The sequence below is a fragment of the Lontra canadensis genome, unplaced genomic scaffold (assembly GCF_010015895.1).
Source record: "Lontra canadensis isolate GAN:19392208 unplaced genomic scaffold, GSC_riverotter_1.0 scaffold32, whole genome shotgun sequence".
Taxonomy (NCBI): Eukaryota; Metazoa; Chordata; class Mammalia; order Carnivora; family Mustelidae; genus Lontra; species Lontra canadensis.
In genome coordinates this window covers 2494958-2503349 of record NW_022631026.1, presented here as the reverse complement: position 1 = coordinate 2503349, position 8392 = coordinate 2494958, and positions in this window count along the sequence as shown.

Here is an 8392-nt window from a genome sequence, read left to right as displayed (position 1 = left end):
AGTGTATATGGACCACATCTTCCTTATCCATTCGTCCGTTGAAGGGCATCTTGGCTGTTTCCACTGTTTGGTGACTGTGGCCATTGCTGCTATGAACATTGGGGTACAGATGGCCCTTCTTTTCACTACATCTGTATCTTTGGGGTAAATACCCAGTAGTACAATTGCAGGGTCATAGGGAAGCTCTATTTTTAATTTCTTAAGGAATCTCCACACTGTTCTCCAAAGTGGCTGCACCAACTTGTATTCCCACCAACAGTGTAAGAGGGTTCCCCTTTCTCCACATCCTCTCCAACACATGTTGTTTCCTGTCTTGCTAATTTTGGCCATTCTAACTGGTGTAAGGTGGTATCTCAATGTGGTTTTAATTTGAATCTCCCTGATGGCTAGTGACGATGAACATTTTTTCATGTGTCTGATAGCCATTTCTATGTCTTCACTGGAGAAGTGTCTGTTCATATCTTCCCCCCATTTTTTTAATATGATTGTCTGCTTTGTGTGTGTTGAGTTTGAGGAGTTCTTTATAGATCCTGGATATCAATCTTTTGTCTGTACTGTCATTTGCAAATATCTTCTCCCATTCCGTGGGTTGCCTCTTTGTTTCGTTGACTGTTTCCTTTGCTGTGCAGAAGCTTTTGATCTTGATGAAGTCCCAAAAGTTCATTTTCGCTTTTGTTTCCTTTGCCTTTGGAGACATATCTTGAAAGAAGTTGTGTGGCTGATATCGAAGAGGTTATTTCCTATGTTCTCCTCATGGATTCTGATGGATTCAAAGAAGAAATAACACCTATTCTCCTGAAGCTGTTTCAAAAAATTAAAGCATAAGGAAAACTTCCAGACTCTTTATATGAAGCCAGCATTACCCTGGTCCCCAAACCAGGCAAAAATCCTACCAAAAAGAAGAATTTCAGACCAATATCACTGATGAATATGGATGCTAAGATTCTCAACAAGATCCTAGCAAACAGGATCCAACAGCACATTAAAAAGATTATCCACCATGACCAGGTGGGATTCATCCCTGGGTTACAAGGATGGTTCAACATTCGCAAATCAATCAGTGTGATAGAACAAATCAATAAGAGAAGAGAAAAGAACCACATGGTCCTCTCAATTGATGCAGAAAAAGCATTTGACAAAATCCAGCATCCGTTCCTGATTAAAATGCTTCAAAGTATAGGGATAGAGGGAACATTCCTGAACTTCATGAAATCTATCTATGAAAGACCCACAGCAAATATCATCCTCAATGGGAAAAAGCTTGCAGCCTTCCCGTTGAGATCAGGAACACGACAAGGATGTCCACTCTCACCACTCTTGTTCAACATAGTATTAGAAGTCCTAGCAACAGCAATCAGACAACAAAGAGAAATAAAAGGTATCCAAATTGGCAATGAAGAAGTCAAACTCTCTCTCTTCACAGATGACATGATTCTTTATATGGAAAACCCAAAAGGCTCCACCCGCAAACTGCTAGAACTCATACAGCAATTCAGTAACGTGGCAGGATACAAAGTCAATGTACAGAAATCAGTGGCTTTCTTATACACTAACAATGAAAATACAGAAAGGGAAATTAGAGAATTGATTCCATTTTCTATAGCCCCAAGAACCATAAGATACCTGGGAATAAACCTAACCAAAGAGGTAAAGTATCTGTACTCGAGGAACTACAGAACACTCATGAAAGAAATTGAAGAAGACACAAAAAGATGGAAGACCATTCCATGCTCTTGGATCAGAAGAATAAACATTGTTAAAACGTCTCTACTGCCTAGAGCAATCTATACTTTTGATGCCGTTCTGATCAAAATCCCACCAGTATTTTTCAAAGAGCTGGAGCAAATAATCTTGAAATTTGTATGGAATCAGAAGAGACCCTGAATCGCTAAGGAAATGTTGAAAAACAAAAACAAAACTGGGGGCTCACGTTACCTGATTTCAAGCTTTCCTACAAAGCTGTGATCACCAAGACAGCATGGTACTGGTATAAAAACAGACACATAGACCAGTGGAACAGAGTAGAGAACCCAGATACAGACCCTCAACTCTATAGTCAAATAATCTTCTACAAAACAGGAAAAAATATACAGTGGAAAAAAGACAGTCTCTTCAATAAATGGTGCTGGGAAAACTGGACAGCTATATCTAGAAGAATGAAACTCGACCATTCTCTTACACTGTACACAAAGATAAACTCAAACTGGATAAAAGACCTCAAAATGAGACAGGAATCCACCACTGTGTTTTTTTTCTAAATCCCACTAGACTTGAGAAGATGTTTCGTTCCCATTTATTTTCTCAGAGACTGGAACAACTGTCCATCATAACACAGGTTCTCTGGAAACGTTTATAGAATGAATGCCGGCCTAAAACTTTACCAGCCTACTGAGATCTTGCCAAATGCTCTCTTCTGGAGAAATCATTATGTTGCTGAAATTTCTAAGGAAAGATTTACAATGAGCTCTCCCATTTAAATATCTGTGTGTGTGTGTGTGCATGTGTATCTCATGTGCTTAAAATGTATATATTGAATTGCATTAAAAATATGTGACTTCATTTTTTTCAAGAAGTCATTAATATATTTATTGATTGGTCAGAAAGTATTTACTAAGGGTGTACTGTATGCCAGACCCCTGGGGATACAATACTGAACAAAATTGACAAGTCCCCACCCACTCCCAAGTTCATATTCCAAGTGAATGAACATGGGGCATAGTGTGGGCTGGTGAAAGGGCTTGGAAGAAGATGCAGGGGACTGCAGGTCCCAGATGGGTGGGGCGTGGTGGGTAAGGTGCAGGTCATAGTGGGGTGGTATTTAAGTTAGACATCTGGGCAGGACCCTTTGGAGGAAATGGCAGTTTAGGGAAATGAACCAAGCATGTAAGCAAGTCATACAAAGTCCCTGAGGCAGGGTGGAGCTTGGTGAGTTAAAGAACACTAACATGGCCAGCAGGGCGGGAGCAGAGGAGACAGTAGGAAGATTAAGTAACTTTGGAGAGGTTGGCAGGGAAAATCCCACAGGCTTGTCCATCTCTGCTCACAGTGTGAACCCAACACCAAATCGGATGGTGGATCATGAGGGAGTCTTGAGTCAAGCAAGGGCATTGTGTGAGTTGTGTTCCAACAAGAACCTTCTGGATGCTTTGAGCTGGAAGAGGTCAGAAAGAGAGACAGGTCAGGAAGCAGCCACAGAGAGCAGCGGAGAGACCTCACAGTTGGGACAAAAAGAGAACATAATAAGCAGAGGGTCAGGATGTCATGAAAATGTAAACAAGCTTCCCTGCAGGCCCCTGAAATGGTATTGAAGAGTAAGGTATAAGCATCCAAGAGGAAACAGAATTATATTATGTGTCAAAATATTGTATTCAGGCAACATTATAAATACATTTCATGGAAATGGGTTGTTGGGGTTATTGGTACATTTTCAACAAGAGGCATAGTTACCAGAATTTATAAGACTCCTGTTTAAAAAATTATTTGTGATTTTTCAGGAGGTCAAGTCCAGAAAATGTGTGATGCTTGATCCTGTGTGTCTCTGCACATTTATGGGATGTAGGTTAGTGGTTTGTAGAGGGTGGATAAAGCTATGTCCCATTAAAGGAGCATAAGAGAATGAGAATTCCAGACTGAAAGAAGGGGGAAGTGCAGAGACAGGCACAGGAAAGATCTCTCTGTGTGGTTTACAAATAGCAGAGCTCTAAGGGAGGGAGTTCAGGCAGATGAAAGGTGGTGAGGGAGGCTCCCTCTCAGTGTGGACTTGGAGACCGTTGGTTGACAAACAAGAAACCCGAACATTGTCTCTGGAGGGATAGGAAGCTCCAGTTAGGATGTGCTCAGCTGCAAATCACCTGCACACTCCCAGAAACAGCCACCGCAAGACAAAGAATTTATTTACATCACATGCTAAGAAATCTGAAGTCGTCAATTCCAGGCTTGCTGCAGCAACATGAGAATTTTGTCAAGGACTCGGAAATTCTCTCCACCCTGACATCTGCAGTGTTTCAGTTTTTTAAATCCTTGGTGCCTCGTGTAGGCAAGAGGGCTGCCTTGGTCCCAGCACAGAATTGAGACACTTGTGTATTAAAAGCAGAAAGAAGGAGAATGACATTTACAGGAAAGAAAGTCCTTCTCAGAATCTGCAGTGACACCCTTCCTCCTGTCCCCACAACTAGGACAGAATGAAGTCCCCCATCCTCATTAGCAAGTCACTCAAGAGAAAGTTTTAGTGTAATTAGCTGCCATGATTACTGGTTTTCTCCCAGAGAGGGAAGACTCAAATCCTCTGCACAAAATCAGGGTTTTCCTAAGAAAAAAGAGGAAAGTACCGGTGGATAGGCAAAAGGTCATGTCTTCTACAGAAGTCACTGAAGATTTTCTAAGCAAAAGGAAGAATTAATGAACTTTATTTCTTAATGTACAAGGCAGGAGGGTGGCCGTTATCAAAAATGAAATCTTGATAAATATAAGAAAAATGAGTTCCTAAGTTACCAATTAGTGAGCACCAACCATGCACTCCCATTAGATATATACCCTCTCGTGTATATGCTTCCCATAACCACCTGGTGAGCTGAGGCCTATTCATCCTAATTTTAAAGATGAGGAAAGAAGGCAGAGTGGTAAGGTCACACAAAAGACATGACCTGATGGAGATATAAATGAAGAAACATGAAATTAAGCATCCCAAACAGTGGGAACTCCTATAAAACTCTGAAGATTTTCATGTTCTGGATCTCTGTAAGAACTAACTTTTCAAGGAGGCTGCATGCGAACATTGCCAAATAAGAAAAAAACAATAACTTGGAATTACAATACATTGACATGAAAGTAATTCATTCTAACAATGTACATATATCATGTATATATCATGTGTGTGTATATGAGAGAGGTTTTCCACCAAAATAAATTCAAAACCACTCAGTTAGAATTCACAACAACAAACGCACAAAAAGCTAAGGTTGTCAGAAAGACCTGAGTTGAAGTGAGGAGTAGATCTCTCTATAGTATGAGACTAAACCAGAAAAGAGAGAAAAGAAAAACAGCCTGAGATGAGGGGAAGATTCAGGGAGGGCCACTAGGGTTCTGTTGTGATGCACAGTAGGCAGAAGCAAGATGCTCACCTCCGGGCAATAAAGATTCCTTCAGAGATAACTTTCTGGGTGAATCAATTTCTACTTGCCATGCATCCCCAGTGTACGGGGAAGGTGAATAGCAAGTCTATAATACAACCTAGAGGCCAGGTTCTGCCACAATACAGAACAGTCTCTAGTTTTTGCCCTAAAAAGGACACTCCCCAGGGTTAGAACCTAAGAATTCCCATAAAAGCCTCTGTATGGGGCACCTGTGTAGCTCAGCTGGTGAAGCGTCTGCCTTCAGCTCAGGCCACAATCCCAGGATCCTGAGATCAAGTCCCACATTGGCTCCCTGCACAGTGAAGAGGCAGCTAAAAGCCTCTGTATATACTTGATAGCTCTTGAAAGACTCTGCCTTAAGTGAAGTTGGAATAAAATGTTTAGATTCCCATGGAATCATGCAAGTTCAGATATTCACAACAAATTATTTTCACATATTTCTAATATTTTATTATTGCACTCAAAAACTTAGGCCATATTTACTCAACTTAACTAATACACTTTACAAACATATGCCAAAGAGCACAGGCATCAAAGCATTCTTTATACTGTTGAAAAATCAGAAAAACTAAAAATATCTATTAATAGGAAATTGGTTTAAATAAAATATAAATTACCACAGCTCTCAGCTCAGAGTTGCAATACACCATGACGTGCAGCACAGTCAGGCCACTATGCTTTCGAGCAGAGAGCCAACAAGCAGCAGATCCGGAGAGACTCCCCTTCCACCTCAGGGAGAAGCAGCACAAGAACCCACCACAGGAATCTACTGGGTTTAGAGACTCCAAAGGTGGTCATCTGCTGGAAACAGAAATGCTCAGTCACAGGCCGCTTGAGCACAGAGTGAGGCTGGAGACCAGGGGGATAGGAGTGAATGACTGCTTTTCTCTGAGGGTCACTGAGGACTGGGACCCCAAGTTCTCAGCTCCTCCAGGGCTGGAGATTTGAAGGCTGCCATTTTCATTCTCCTCCTACAAAGCTATACTTAAAGCTTTCAGGGAACAAATGTTCCTGAGAGCAAACCCCAGCAGATTACCTAGCCTGGCCCCTAGCAAGGGCGGTGCAATTCTGCCTCAGGCAAAGACACTTGGGAACTGCTTCAACAGGCCCCTTCCCCAGAAGATCAGCAAGAACATCAAGCAAGAACATCAGCAAGAAGATACTTGCAAATGACATATCAGATAAAGGGCTGGTATCCAAAATCTATAAAGAATTTATCAAACTCAACATCCAATGAACAAGTAATCCAGTCAAGAAATGAGTAGAAGCCATGAACAGACATTTCTGCAAAGAAGACATCCAGATGGCCAACAGACACATGAAAAAGTGCTCCACATCACTCGGCATCAGGGAAATACAAATCAAACTGCAGTGAGATACCACCCCACACTGGTCAGAATGGCTAAAATTAAGAAGTCATGAAATGACAGATTCTGGCAAGGATGTGGAGAAAGGGGAACCCTCCTATCCTGTTGGTGGGAATGCAAGCTGGTGCAACCACTCTGGAAAACAGCATGGAGGTTCCTCAAAATGTTGAAAATAGAGCTACCCTATGACCCAGCAATTGCACTGCTGGGTATTTACCCTAAAAATACAAACGTAGTGATCCGAAGGGGCACGTGCACCCGAATGTTTATAGCAGTGATGTCTACAATAGCCAAACTATGGAAAGAACCTAGATGTCCATCAACAGACGAATGGATAAAGAAGATGTGGTATATATACACAATGGAATACTATGCAGCCATCAAAAGAAATGAAATCTTGCCATTTGAGACGACGTGGATGGAACTAGAGGGTATCATGCTTAGCAAAATAAGTCAATCGGAGAAAGACAACTATCATATGATCTCCCTGATATGAGGGAGAGGAGATGCAACATGGGGGGTTAAGGGGGTAGGAGAAGAGTAAATGAAGCAAGATGGGATTGGGAGGGAGATAAACCATAAGTGACTCTTAATCTCACAAAACAAACTGAGGGTTGCTGGGGGGAGGGGGGTTGGGAGAGGGAGGGTGGGGTTATGGACATTGGGGAGGGTATGTGCTATGGTGAGTGCTGTGAAGTGTGTAAACCTGGCGATTCACAGACCTGTACCCCTGGGGAAAAAAATATATGTTTATAAAAAATAAAATTTAAAAAAAATAAAAAGAAAAAAAGGAAAGAACAAATAGTTGTGAACTTAAAAAAAAAAAAAAACTGCGAGGAGAAACGGAGGAATCCACCGTCACTACTGGAGACTTGAAAGCGTCTGTCTCAGAAATCGATGGAAAAGTAAATTGGTAAAGTGCACTTCATTAAATTGACAACGTCTGTCCTATGAGACAAATGTCAAAAGCATGAAAATACGAAATATTTGCAAAAAAAAAACCACATCTGATAAAGAGCTATTATTCCAAATATAGGAAGAACTCTACAAACTCAACAGTAAGAAAATGAGCACTCGATTAATGGATAGGCAAAAGACCGGTATGGACACCTCACAAAGATACGCAGACAGCAAAGGCACACAGGAAGAGGTGCCCCACCTCATACGCCCTCAGGGAAATGCAAATTAAAACCACAGTGAGAAGCCATTACACACTTACCAGAATGGCCCAAACCCAGACCACTGACAACGCCCAAAGCTGGGAAGGATGTGGAGCGGCAGGGCCTCTCACTCCCTGCTGGTGGCAATGCAAAGTGGCTCCAGCATCTTGGAGGACAGTTTGGCAGTTTCCTATAAAACTAAACATACTCGTACCATATGGTACAGCAATCACACTTTTTGATATTTACGCGAATGAACTGAAATCTTACAAAACCTGTACACAGATATTTATAGCAACTTTATTCCTAATTTCAAAGCTTGGAAGCAACCAGGAGGTCCTTTAGGAGGTGAACGGATAAACTATTGTCTGTCCAGGCAACGGAGCATTATCGATGCTAAAAAGCATTGACTTGTCAAGCACAAAAAGTCATGGAGGAAACTCCAATGTGTATTTCTTTTTTTTTTAACTTTATTTTATTTTTCCAGTGTTCCAAGATTCATTGTTTATGCACCACACCCAATGCTCCATGCAATTCATGCCCTCCATAATACCCACTATCAGGATTACCCAGCCCCCTGCCCCTCCCCTCCAAAACCCTCAGTTTGTTCCTCAGAGTCCACAGTCTCTCATGGTTCATCCAGTGTATGTTCCTAAGGGAAAGAAGCCAGTCTGAAAAGGCTGTGCACTGTGTGATTTCAACTGTCTGACGTTCTGGAAAAAGCAAACGTATG